The following is a 13,975-nucleotide window of genomic DNA, read 5'->3' as shown; positions in this document are numbered from 1 at the left end:
ACATTCAAATACCAATAATCCTTTAGGAATGGATTTTATGTTATTTTCAAAGCCATTTGAACTCATTTTTTCCAACCACTTTGTTAAGGAAATAGACACCGTTTTTTCAGTGTCTTATTTATTCTTTTGCCAGGTGAAGATCCATATAATTTACTGATAAATTCAGAGAGATTGAGGGCAGTTATTTTCCATTCAGTTGCAGCAAAACCTGATTTAAATTTTGTTTGGTTTTTTTGTGCATTAGAGTAGGGTAACTTAGATGAGAATTCTTTGGCATGAGAATTGACCATTTGCTCTTATTCAACCTGTTTGAAAGTTTCAGTGAAAGTAACCTGTTCACATCCTTATTTATTCTATTTTCAGCCTGACACGTCCACCAGAGTGTAGCATGGGAGAGGAAAGAATTTCTCTATGGATCATAGGAATTTTAAGTAAATGAGTTTGGCCTCATACAAAATTACAATATTAATGTACAGCTGACATGTTTTCCTCAAAACATGTGTTCTATACTGTCTGTTCTACTTTATATATTTTAATAAAGTGCATTTTAATATGATGAATATGGACCTTTCAGTTCACAAAGTCAAATTTGTATCCAGTCCAGGCTTTTGACACTATTTCTGTGCACATAATAATCCTGAAGCATTCTTATTAATGATACTTTTAGTGTCCGGGGATCTCTAAGCCAAATATTAATAATAAAACCTGATGTTTATTAGTATAAGAGGATGCATAATGTTTGTACTACCTGTTATTTTCTGACCTTGTCCTTCCCCACAAGCGGAAATCTGACAAACAGAAGTCAAACACCAGTTGGACGTCTCCTCCAATCAATTTCCCTACGTATTTCAGAAGAAACTGTTTTGCCACACTGCAAGCAGAGTGCAGATGGGTGGGTCTTCAAGTATCTTCCTCCAGAAGTCTGTTCTTAGTCAGACATTCAAGAGGCAGTGAATTTCTTACTCCCATCTAAGTAAGCATTCCTTCCCACTTCCCTACCCTTCCTGTGAAGACTCCACTGTCATGTCTTTTGTCTGCTGCTTCCTTTGGATGCCCGTGAGGGAAGCCTGGCATTGGATGCTGTTTTTACAATCTGCAAAAAAAAGTTCCTGACTTCACTTATTTCCTTCTCTGGACAGAGGAAATCTCCTGGCTGAGTTTAGCTTGTCTCAATCTGTCTCAGCCTGTTTGCCACAATGTAAATAGAGAAATACTGCTTTAATAACTGGATTAATTCAGTCTCCTGTGTGGTGTATGCCATTTTTTTTTTAAGTTAATTCTGCAGCATTTTTGTTCAGAAGGTGGAAAGGGACATGATTTCATTGGAATTTTAAAGGGCATACAGTTATTTAAATACAAGGGTCCACTCTAAGTGTACTTCTGAATTTTAGTGGTGGTGATAACCAATGTGTTAACAGTGAGAGTTTATAAGCAGTTTGCATATTCTGTGTGCATTTGCACTTGTCATCTTAATACTGAGTTAATTTCCTTTGCCTGTAAAATTGGTTTGTAACACTTGAGAAACTTTACTTTTTTTTTTGTTTTTGAATTTCATCCACTCAGAGATACTATAACATTTCATCTGCCTGCACAAGTTAATGTGCATCTTGAGAATGAAGTGGATGTTCATGTAAAATGAAACAAGATACTCTAGATTGATGACTGTATTTTAAGTTGAACTTGTGGGCTTTCAGATGAACAAGCTGTCTTGATTTGTGCCCTCATATGTGAAGCATTACACTTTAATCTTGAACTCTGAATTTATGCATCCTTTCTTTCCTGTTTTGCAAACATCTGAAAGAACCTCAGATGTTAAAAAAAGAAATCCTTGCTTTATGCTTAGTCCAGGAATAAAAATTTCCAAACTAAGCATTTGAGCAAGGTAAATGGAGGTTTAGCTTTATTTTGAGCTAAGCTATTACATTTCAGCAAAAGGATAACATAAAAGGTTGTGGCTCTTTCATTATCAAGTGTAATTGTATATCTAATGTTAAAAAAAAAAAGCTGAAATTTTATTTCGCAAGTGTTAATATATGCAGCTGCTGTTCAGTATTACCCAAGAATCTTACAAGTATTTGCATCAGTTCAGATTAGCAGCTATGTAAAACAGAGGATAAAAGGACTGAGATTTCTTTTTCCAGGAGTACAGAATTGTTAAATTGGTTAAAATTCAGATGTTTGTGCTGTGTGACTGGAATACATTGGATGTTAAATCTATCCCTTTTCTGCTAGTTCTCTGGAAAACATTGCTACTAAATTCTTACTGTAATTTTTTTTTTTTAAACTTAAATTGGCTGCCAGTTTGTTTTCAACTGCTTAACTGGTTTGCATCTTAGTTCTCATGAGATGCTTCACTGGGTCTTGTGAGTGTGGTGCTTCATCAGAAAATGTGTAAAACTGTATTTAATTTCTTCAAGTTAATGTAACTTAATTGCTATTAACTTGAGCTGTATTCCATTCAACTTCATATTTTATGATAATGCTTGGTCTTTCAGTTGTATTGCTCTTCTTCAATTTCAAGAATACCACATGCAGAACAATTCAGAGAAGTTTTTAGTTCCTGAAATTTATGCTTATTTTAAATGTTAATAAATAACTATCGTATCTGCTCTTTGGGTTGCTAGTGAGTATTGATGATTTTTTTGAAAACTGAAAGTCACAGGTGGAGACAGGAATACTTGTCCTGGGAAGCAGAGGAAATGCTGGAACACCAAAGAGAACTGACAGCTGTACAAGACAAAGGATGTTAAACAGCCAAGAGAGTGTTTTGAGGTTGATTCTTCACTTACACTTCAGTGTAGCTTTTCATATGCTGGAAGAATCTTTTGAGCAAAGAATTAAAATTAAGTGTGTTCACATAGTCCAGTTGAACTCCTAATTTGGTCTGCTTGGCTTTTTTTTTCCTTTTTCTTTTCGTATTTCATATGTATCTCTTTCACTTTTCTCTTAACGTTATGATTTTGCTCTTGGCCTTACATCAGTTTACAGTCTTAGACTTAACTTACTGTCCAGTATAAGGTTCCCTATTTCACATTTTCTTTAAATCAGCCATGTATTTACCAAGGCTTTGAAGGTTAGTTGTGTTCAGTGCATAGGCCATTCCTCTGTCCCAAGTCACCGTTGCTGTTTACTAGACTTCCCCAGCTGATTTCATGGTCAGTGATTTTTCTAATCTTGTTTATTTTAAGTTGCTTATCTGAAGAAGTTACTTAGTTACTAGTTTATTTCTGTGAATAATTGTTAGTCTTTGGAGCAGGCTATACTGATACGTTGCATCGTTTTTTATCCTCATGCTGATTAAATGACAATGAAGTACGATTAAGTAAGTTCTAAAAAATATTGAAGGTTTCCCACACAAGCTGTCTTTTGAACATTTTCACTGCTTAGCCAACTAGAACTTGCAAGGGAGTTTTCTCTGTGCCAAATCTGTCTTAATGGTGTTCAAGACTTTTAGGTGGAGTGAAGAAGTCTCTGTTTAAACACAGCATTTCTGCAGCATTACACCATGATGAAGTTTCTCACTTAGTGTCTTTCTTTAGATCTAAGAGTAAGATTGCGACTGTTGAGGAACTTGAATCTCATTCAGTGAGCCTACCTGCTTTCTCTGCAACAGAATATTCACTTGAAAGGACACTTTAACTTTCTACCTTCTTTTTCTTTTAATCTTTTCCTCCTATTCCTTGCAATGCAATTAATCATACCTACGGCATGTAAAAGAACAATGAGCTGTTGGTTTATTTGCTTGGAACAAGTGGGAGGGAATATGGGAAATCTTTCAAGAAAATGAGAAACAGATGGAATTCTGTGATATTTCCACCTGCAGGGAGCAATCACACCAACAAAGTCCAAGGTAAAAGGTAATTGAGGAAACACTGTCCAGATGTACTCTATTTCGCTATGCATTTGTTGGTTCAGTATGGAGCTAAGTTTGTGTTGTTTTGTTTGGGGTTTTTTTGTTGGGTTTTTTGTTGGGTTTTTTTTTTTAATAATTGAAGGAGTTTGCTGATCTTAAACCTGTGGTTCTAATGATTACAAAGAATAAAAAGCTGTTTTTCAGTTGGGAGAACTTTGAAGTTTCAAATTTTTTTTTTTTTTAAGTTGGGAGGTACTTCTCAGGCCTTTCCTCCTCCTCCATCTTCAAATCCCCTAGAAAGATCTACAAGCAGTGCAGGAAAAAGTTTGTGTAATGGAGATGTTTGAACTAATTAGTTTTGAAGTTTGGGAGCTTAGAGGCAATATACCAGCCCATGAAGGAGTGTGCAGAGAGAAGCATCAGTCTGAGGTGTTGCTACCAGGGTGACCCTGGAAAATAATGCAGCTGACTTTTCAAAATGAGCATGTGAAAAGAGACTTGAAACAGAGTTTACACCTGTATCGGATCTCAGTTTAAATGAGCTGCTGCTTTTTATAATTGTGCTCCTCAGAAGTTAAGGTACCACTGAGGCACAGACTTCCCAGAGACCCCAAATGAGACCATCTCTGCTTCAGAGTATTTGTCTTTGAAATGATTCACGAAAAACAAGGGAGAAAAATACCCTATGCGTACAGATTGGGAATTAATGATTTAATGAAGCACTGGGATAACAGCGTGATGAGGTGTACAGAACAGAATAGCTACTTATTGTGCTGCACTTTTAAGTCATTCAGTGTGGTAAGTTTTCTTTAAATAAGCTAGCTGATTTTTCTTAAATCCTGGTATCAAAATACTGCTGGAGAAAGAGAAATTGTTATTGATTTGTCAGTCAAAAGGTAATCTTGAATGGGATATTTAGAACATTTCTTTCTGCAAACATCAGTGTGTGCAAATTTTGCCTGTTCATATTTTTAGAGAAACATCTTCAACTAGAATGCACAAATGTAATGCAGTAATTCTTCCACTTACACCTAGTCAACTATCAGCAGGCATCAACTCATCTATATATAATTGATAATGTAATAATCCTATTACAATAGATCACATTTTCTACAGGAGAGTTGATGGGCACGCAAAGAGTGAGACCGTTGCACTGGACTCTTCACAAATGGATGTCCCTGGACTTGAAAGCTTGTAATTAAGACAGACTGAGGAAACGGGGTTAGTTGAGGGAAGAATGTGCTGGCAGCAAATATATTGCCTTTTTTTTGGTGAAGTGAGAAAGGGGTTAAAGAGAAATCTGTAGTGGTGGGATACATGGAAACTAGGGAAGGGACTGAAGGTAGAGGAGTATTAGGGGCTGAGAAGAGTTTATTGGGGGAGGTACAGGATGAACTGCGGATAGAAAGGGTGTCAAAATGGATGCAAAGGGGTCTTTAAATGAATTTGTTGATCGTAACTGGGGATTTTTCAGTCTTGAGAGTGATTGAACTGGGAGAAAAGAACTGTAGCACAGGTATTTCATCACATAGGTAGGAGGAAAGAGTTGAAAGTATGGGTGCCTGCTCCCAGGGTGGCTGTGGTTCTCTGGTGGTTGCAACTTTCCGCATAAAGGTAAGAGCGTGACATTGAATCACTTCGGCCTGAGGAGGGAAGTCAAGAGGGAAACGTCCAGGTTGGTAAGTAATTTACCCACTGATCTGCTAGCAACATTTAAAGAAGGATGAGCTCTGTGCTGCTTTTCAAAGACAGGAACAGAAGTGCTGAGTCTTAAGGGAGACGACACCTCTGAATATGAGATTTTGTAGGAGAGATTTAAGACAGTTTTAGCCTTCCCCTGTCATCTAGCTTGTATCACAATAATAAAAGGCTCACTGTTGCCTGACTTTGATCCACTTTTGTAGTTCTGCTTGCAAGCTGTGTGGGACACTCTGATATTGCAGAAAGTTCTGGGGGCATATTCTTTTTAAGCACAAAGCTTCACAGACTTAAGTCTAGCCCAAAGTCCTTGGTCAGTTATGTCATGAAGGCTGATACACACTACAGATGAAATTAAAATCTTACTGTAATGTAAACCCAAAAAACATGTAGGAGTTCTACCCCACTAACTAAAGAAAAGAACCAAAATGTGGGATGTAAAAAAGACATATTAAATTTCACTCAGTTCATTTTTTTCCTTATTCTTTCTAAATCAGAGTACTTTTAAATACTTTCATGTGTCTTAGTATTCATAACATTGTGCTCCAAAAAGATCCTAAAAATAAATAAATGAAATATGTAAAGAAAACTGAATTTCATTTTATTGCCTGAACTGAGGTTCAGAAAGTATGAAAAGATACTTCAGTCCTAAGTTTTAACAAGTTCAAGAAGTTTGTTGCAAAAACATTTTGAAATTTCAACCCAGCCCTTTTTGCAGATATTTTACCATCAAAAGTTTCCCACAAATTACATCATATAAGAATGGATATGGCAGTTAGGCTGAAGATCTGGCTACTCTGATATCCTGCCTCTGACCATAACCAATTGTGAACACTTGAAGAACAGCGTAAGAGCCTCCGGCGTGCTCTACTAGCCTCTAGCTAGCTGGGACTTTCTAAATCGGGACCCTTTCTGGATTTTTACTTCAATGAATCAGTTCAGTTGCTTTATGATTTGTGAGTTATATAAATAGCTCAATGCAACTTCAATAGTCTCAGAAAACCTTTAAATGAAGGAAAAATCCTAAACAAAACTTTTTTTTTAATTATTAATATATCTGCAGTAGAAACATGACTCATTTGACAGCCATAAACAAAAGAGTCCATTGAGAACTTTCTCAAAAGGACTAAGGTAATAATGGATTTTCTCAGTTAAAAAGAAACTTTAACCAAATATGAAGAATATCAAGATGATAAATTGAATGTTATTCTACAGGCAAAATGGCATTTCCTTTGCAAAATTAAATCTATACTGCACATGACAGAAGCGTGGTTGGAAAGTGTCAGTTACTAGGTGTGTCTAGAAGGACTGTCCACAGACTTTCCACACTCTATTTTCCCCTGGAAAAACACCTCAGAGCTCCAGCAATTAGTTACCTTTGGAGAGCATTTGGTCAAAGTTTCCATCTTTAAATGTGTTTGGTATTCCAGAGGAAGCATACTAAAGCAACCTACAGGAGAACTAAATATAGGAGTTAGATGGGGGCAGGTGCTGCACTCCCACTGAATCAAGTGGTTCTGTCCCTGTACAAAGACAAAATGTGCTTGACGCTGGGTTAGTTACTGGCTTGGGTTTGTTCTTTCCTATTGATTTCTTCCCTCACGCTTGTGTCAGGGCCTGCGGTAATTAGCATAGGAAAACCTGTTCCCAGGGGAAAGTTGGATCCTTTGCTTTTAGCTGAAGTGTAATTGCTAGAGGAAATAATTTCTGAAATAAAGAAATGGTGCTTAGGAATCCTGGTTTTCCTTCCAGGAACTTCTGTTTCCAGAACAGGGGTGAGATGCTGTTGGGTATTACATATATTCTACAGATTTTTAACCTGACTATTCAGCCTTCTTTGCAGAAGTAGAGCCCTTTAGTAAGAGATTGACTTTCAAGTGTACCATAATTTGCACAGAGCTCAGATTATTCTACTGCTGGTATAAAGGTGTCGTTACCCAAGTGAGTTTATTATTTGTGCGAGAGTGAGAACTAGGATGGAAAAAGTCCTTTTTATATGTCTTGGGCACAGATTGTTACCTGTGCAAGTGCTCATCTAGTTGTCAGCTTTGTTACATACCTCTGCTGCCCGTGTGCCTGCTTCTGCAGCGCGGTGTCATCGGCACTGTTCTGGGCCCGAGCAATGAGCTTTGCTACTCCGATTACTCTCAGCCAGACTGGCCAGCGCAGCAGCACCCCTGGCCTGCTGCAGGCTTCTGACTCACAGCTGGATTGTGTCTGGCAAGTTTGGAGCAGGATCAGTTCAAATGTGCAAGAGCCTACCTCTACCGGGCGAGCAAATGAAGCGGCACATCTGATACAGCAGGTGCATCTGCAGTGTGGTCAAATGTTAAGATTGGACATCCAGAATTTTCTGTCTTAATTCACTGATTAACAGCATTATAGAAAAGGAGGGGACAGGGTGGGATTTTTTTCTCTGTTTTGGTACCTCAGACTTTCTGTGGAACAGCAAACATCCTTTAATCTTCATGCCTTGGTTTCACGTCAGTCATGTAGGCACTTCTTGATCTAGCAGGGGCTAGGGAATGAATTAATTGAGCATGCAAATACTGTAAAGACAAATTTCACGAACTTCTGTTTCAGACTTTCTGACACTCAGTTGATCCCAAGTCAGGATAATTATTCCAGCTCTGTAGGCAGAGTTTGGAATAGATGCAAGAGGAGCTTTGGGAGGCTGTGTTCTTGCTCCTGCCTAAAAAAGCACGGAGGATGGGTTTGCTAACTGCTTGCATTAACTAATTGTATTCCTCTTCTACCCCCTTGCTTTCCAGCATCAGATATGTTGAAGGGGCAGGTATAAGTGTGCCAAAAATTTTTTTAGCCTTGTAATATCAGCAATTCTTGTATAAAAATTGCTACTTCCAAGCCTGCCAGTCAAAAAAGCCATACCAGTAAGCATGCAGAAGTTGGACTTAACTGGAGGAAAGAAAAATACAATTTCTTACAAAGATGAGTATCAAAAGATTTAATCCGGAGGGTAAGTAAATGTGCGAACCACTCTGTTATATTTGTATGTTTGATAACACAAGGTGGCTTATGAGGAATCATGCTTTAACTTGGCCATTCTAGTTAGCTTTTTCCACTGATGCCTGTATATAGTATCTACTTCTAATAAGCTGATTTAAGTAATTTGTACTTGCAATCTAGGTAAATAAGACCAAACTTAAATTCACTAGGTATAGACTTTGATAGCAAAGAACTGTGATTACTGACTGAAGGCATTTGGGAGATTTTTAATACCATCCTATCTTAATATTATTTGGGCATCTTTCACTTGAAATATTTCAAAAGCTCTTTCAGATTTTTCTGGTTAGATTAGGATGGTCCACCTCCAAGCTAAATCTGGGATGTTAGAAGTATTATCTACTTTTGGATGGGTAGAACTTAATGCATGAGCCTAACCTAGTAAAATGAGAGAGCAAAGCCATTTCACTCTAAGAGGTTGTTAGTAATCAATTAGAGTGTTTGTATCACTTTACAAAGAATAAACTAGACTTGCTTCCTGTAGGTGAATTAGCCTACCATAATGGTAAAAATATACTGGGAAAAAGTAAAAAGAAAACAGAAGTTGAAATTTAGAGGATGGTTTTGCTCTGCCAAGGATATGGGAAGAGTGAAATTTGATGGTTTTTAGCATGTTTCCTGGAGAAAGGTGACTGAGATAGATGCAGCTTGGTATAATCTTTAGGCAAAATTAGACTGTAGCTGTTAGTGCTACCTTAGCAGTTTGAGGAGAGGGAGAAAGACTCTCTTCCACCAGCTTAAATGCACATGAAATGAAAAGTGGAGTAAGTACAGTGTGGAACATCCAGTGATCTCAATTTCACCATGAGATGAGCAAGATGACTGCTGGCTATTTAAGTGTGTACATCTAAGTATGGTTTAGACAGGGCTCCACAAATGCACCGAGAAGTCTGATGTGGAGACCTGACAGAGAAGGGTTACGGCTGGTCCTGGGCATGACAGAAGCTGCTTAATTTAGAACCGTGAGACCATCAAACATTGCAGAGTGCAGAGGTAAATATAGCTCCCGGTTTGGGAGGTATGGGGTTCAGACTAGAAGGAAGACTGAAGCAATCGGGGCAAATTCTGTGACTAGCATGGAAATATTCACTGCAGTCATTCCATTAAGCTCAGGCACCAAATATACTTTAGGGAAGCATTAGGGGAATGTGTAACTCGGCAGCCTGTGCCTCTGCCGGGTGGCCAAGGTGGCGGGAGCACTGCTTGTGGGGAAGCGCTGTGCTGGCCAAGTGGGTGCCTCCTTAGCTGCCTCCCTCCACACGTCACGTGCCTGGGGAGATGGTTTTTACAGACTGTCTAGAAAGTGAAGGGCTCAAGTATTTTGCTTTCCTCTTAAACTTACACTTCTGTGTTTTGACTGAGTGCTGCAGAAATGTGTTGATTTTTATTACCCTCCCTCTTTGTACATTGCTGGGAATAAATGGCATCCTCCAGAGTTCTTTATTCTTTTCTTTAAGTGTGGGAGGGCAGATTTTGGGGTCTGGTTCTGGTTCTTTTGTGGGACCTGTTGACTTCTGTGGTTTGGAGTTAGGTCCCTAATGGAATGCTTGTCGCTAAGTTTCCTACTATGATGCTGAGAGGCAGACGAGTCCTTGTCAGCTGTATGGCAAGACACCTTCATATATTGCTGCTTTTCTACTCACCTGTGCCAGGTAACTCCCATCATTTGTCTCTTGGGGCTGGCAAAGAGTGAGGCAAAATGCTTGCCAGAGGCAGTATAGCTCTCCAGCTTGTTTAATTTGTTGTGGAGTATTTTTTGGTTTAGGAGAAATGTATTCAGTCTCTAGGACTGTTCCCATAGCTTTGAAATTTTTGTTAGTCTCTGATAGAGTTGCTTCATGCAAAGTGATGTGGCTTTGTTAGACAGAAAATCTGTATCTCTCTCTGCAGTTAAATCCAGCTCGACCCCAAAGCTGATAAACTATTCATAAACATTTTTTCCTGATGCTACATGTAGCTGCTGTGCAAACATGAAGGGATGCTAGTGTTCCAGCCTTGACAAGCAGGTATTTAATTGCATTTTGAGGAATTTACTTTTGGATAAAGGTGTCTTTGACACTTCAGAGCTGGAACACTGTATGATATGTGAAAATACTAGATATTCGCTGAATGAGGCAGGAAAAAAAAAATTACAAACATAATGAAACTTCTAAGACACGACAGCAGAGGGAGCCATTGAGATTTGGTTTGTTTGCTTTTCTTTTAAGGAAAATAAAAAAACCTACCGGACTTCACATTGTAGCGCACTTTTCCCTTTCACATTTAACTGAACAGACAGATGAGAATTTGGGGGGGGGGGGGTGTGTGTGTGTTGGAATCCATGTTAGTTCAATACATTTTATGCTAGTGTCACTTGTGGTAGTGAAATGTGCTAGATGCTCGATTATATTAGCATTCTGGGCAGCTTTCTAAATAAATTCTGAGAACATAACTTTGTGGAGCAATCAATGACATTAGCTTGTCACATGCACGCAGTCTCTACTAGAATGTACAATATTGGTTATTAAAATCTGTACTATAAACCTGTGTTATTTTTAACCTATATTTATTACTGGCCTTATTTTTATATCTACCAATATTTCTTTCTACTGTTTTGTATTTACTTCAGTCTATATATTCCCATATGTTTGCACAGTGCCTGGAGCTGTGTGGGCTTTGCAAGAATGATAACAGAAGTTCCCAAAAGCAAGCTGTGTGTGCTCAAAATGTGTTTCCATGTTTTCAAAAGAACTTATTAACAGATAAACTGCAGCAAATGAGTAAGAAGAAAAAAGGCATTTAAATTCTTATTATTGACTCTTCTTGAGTCAATACTTGACTTGAGCACTGACTGCTAGGAATCACAACAAAAAATGCCGTCTCATAGTGCTACGCACCATCTCCACAAACATATTGAGGCATGTGCTCCCTGAATCAAACGGTGCGGCATAAACTGTGGCGTGGGAGGAGAAAACGGAGGTGGGAAGATGAAGTTAGCTGCCTAGAGGAGATGATGCCAGTTGAGATTTTACTCCAGGCATCTTAGTTCCTGTAAACTAGAGCTAGATGATAATGTTTGCTTTAGAAGCAGTGTTTAGCATGCTTACTGCATTTTGTTTGCATCAGGACTCCACTATCACGCAATGCCTGTTCTCTAGTTTTGAATTGTAGTAGTAGTAGTAGTATCACATATAGTCTTCATGATGACTCCCATTTAGTTACATCCTGAATGCACATCAGTCTCAAAAAGCAGGTATTCTTCTTCAGTTCACAGTTATTTTTTTGTGAAAACATCTAAGATAACAATGCTGATTCGATGTTTGAACACTACTTGTGTCTTTGTGAGGGGAGACTTTCATTTCATGCTTTTCTTTCCATCCCATCTTCACAATTGTTCTGGTGTACTTTCTAGAGCTACCAAATGTTTGTCGACAAACATGGATGTTGGAATGAACTTTGACAAACTACTTTTTTTTTTTTTTAACGTTTGCCTATGTGGACAGACAGCACGCAGATCTGTCTTGTTACCAAAGGGCACTGAAAGTTTTCGGTGTTTGGATGCGAAGAGTGGAAACTTCAATGTACCTTAAAGGATGGCTCATAGTCATTGTTCCGGTGCACAGAAATCAGTATAGATGTGTCAGATCTTTGAAATCAGTCCAGAGTTCTGTGCGAATTATTAAATATTTCTTTAATAATGAAAGATTTAACTGAAGGTCGTTAGGCATCAGTGGAAAAAGATTTAATGGAAGATAAAAACGCAGTCAGGACCAACAGCTATGTTCTGAGTTTAGAAAACCTACACTTGTATTTTGCACACAAAAATGAGAGTACAGAGTTTAAATGCATATGGAAGTGAGACTTCATGGACATGCTAGAAGCCCTAGTTGCAGCCAGACAGCTCGATGTTGTTTTCATGCTAGCATTTCTGCTTCTATAACACCTATAGAGCTAAATGTACTGTAAGGAGGGACAGATTTGCTGACCCTATGGCTTCTGTGCAATGATCAATTCCCTGTATGTCAGCTCTGGCAGTAGTTTTAAAACATAGAAAGTTATATGGGAAGCTAAGCTGCCAAAGGGTTTATACGTAATATGAGCTCCTTGGAGTGCATTGTATAATCAAATCTGCTGTCTGCAACTTCCAGATCCATGGAAAGCCCTTGTGCAGTAGATGAGACATGGTATGTACTCCTTCAAGAGCTTCAGCAAAGAGGCGGTGCGAAAAGGGAGAATTTTTAAATAGCTCTTGTGTTGTCTTAATCCTCTTCTGTTTTCTGGTGTCTGAGCTTCCTTATACTGTCCCTGTACCTGGATTGCTCTTATAATAACCTGTGCCTCTGACTATGGTGTTGTGATGTGTTGCATTTGCATCTGGGAGAGGGCCCGTATTGGCAGTCAGGGTGCTGCTTATGCCAGTTCCTCAGCCACAGCAAACCCCCTTGCTAGCAGGGATAAGATTAACTTGTCTGGTTGCTGCTAATTGAGGTTAATGAAGGTGATAACCACATTTATTTTAAAGAGGAGGTCTGCATCCTCTGTAAGCTTTTGGATATCTTTAACTGTGGACTAAGCTGCTGCTCAAAGAGCAGCTTCTTGAATCCTTGAGGATAGATTTAGTTCAAAATTTCTTTTAGGAAGTTTTTCAGGAATATGAAAATATCAAGAAAGATGAAGATGAACATCAGGTACAGTTATACTAAGGACCTAAGACTTTTCTGGATCACCTAAGAGTGATTTCCCCCCCCGCCCCCCCAAATGTTAAATGAGGGATCATGAGATCATGGGGTTGTCTGTACTCAGCTGTGTAGTATGGTATTTGGAAGAAGCAGAGCAAGCGATTTCTGGACATAGTATGAACAAAGGGTTAAAGTAAGCATTAAGAGAAGGTGATGGAGGCAGAGACCAAAATGCTTTCCAGTTATAAATAATAAGCAATATAACCACACAGCACCTGTATCTGGTAGGGCTGGTGGCTGCCCAGACCCAAGAAAAATGGGTAAACAGGTCGATGTCCAGTGGAACTGGTAGGAGCGAAAGCCTCCTTGTAAAAGACTTGCCTGTAGAAAATTGTGACGAGGGGAAGCTGAGTGCTTGGTTCGATGCTGATGTCTGGAATGTCTCAGCTGAAAGCCCAGATGTGATATTTCATGTTGTAGTATCTGTTGTATTGAATACATCTAAAATAACTTCACAAACTCTCAATAAAGAGATTCTAAAGTGGATATTAGTCATGTGCAGTCAAAATAATCCGGAAGTCCAGCTCTGAGTTCTATGTTAACAAATCACTGGGAAAAGGAAGAAATTCATGCTTCCCAACAGGTTTCCAATACAATTAATGAGATGTGTGCTGTTAGGTATGGTCCTGCAATATTTCTGTACTCCCAAATGACGATCACTTTCTTGAAATAGAAATGATAA

This window comes from Gavia stellata, chromosome 3 (genome assembly GCF_030936135.1).
Source record: "Gavia stellata isolate bGavSte3 chromosome 3, bGavSte3.hap2, whole genome shotgun sequence".
Classification (NCBI taxonomy): domain Eukaryota; kingdom Metazoa; phylum Chordata; class Aves; order Gaviiformes; family Gaviidae; genus Gavia; species Gavia stellata.
Note: the sequence above shows the minus strand (reverse complement) of the source record.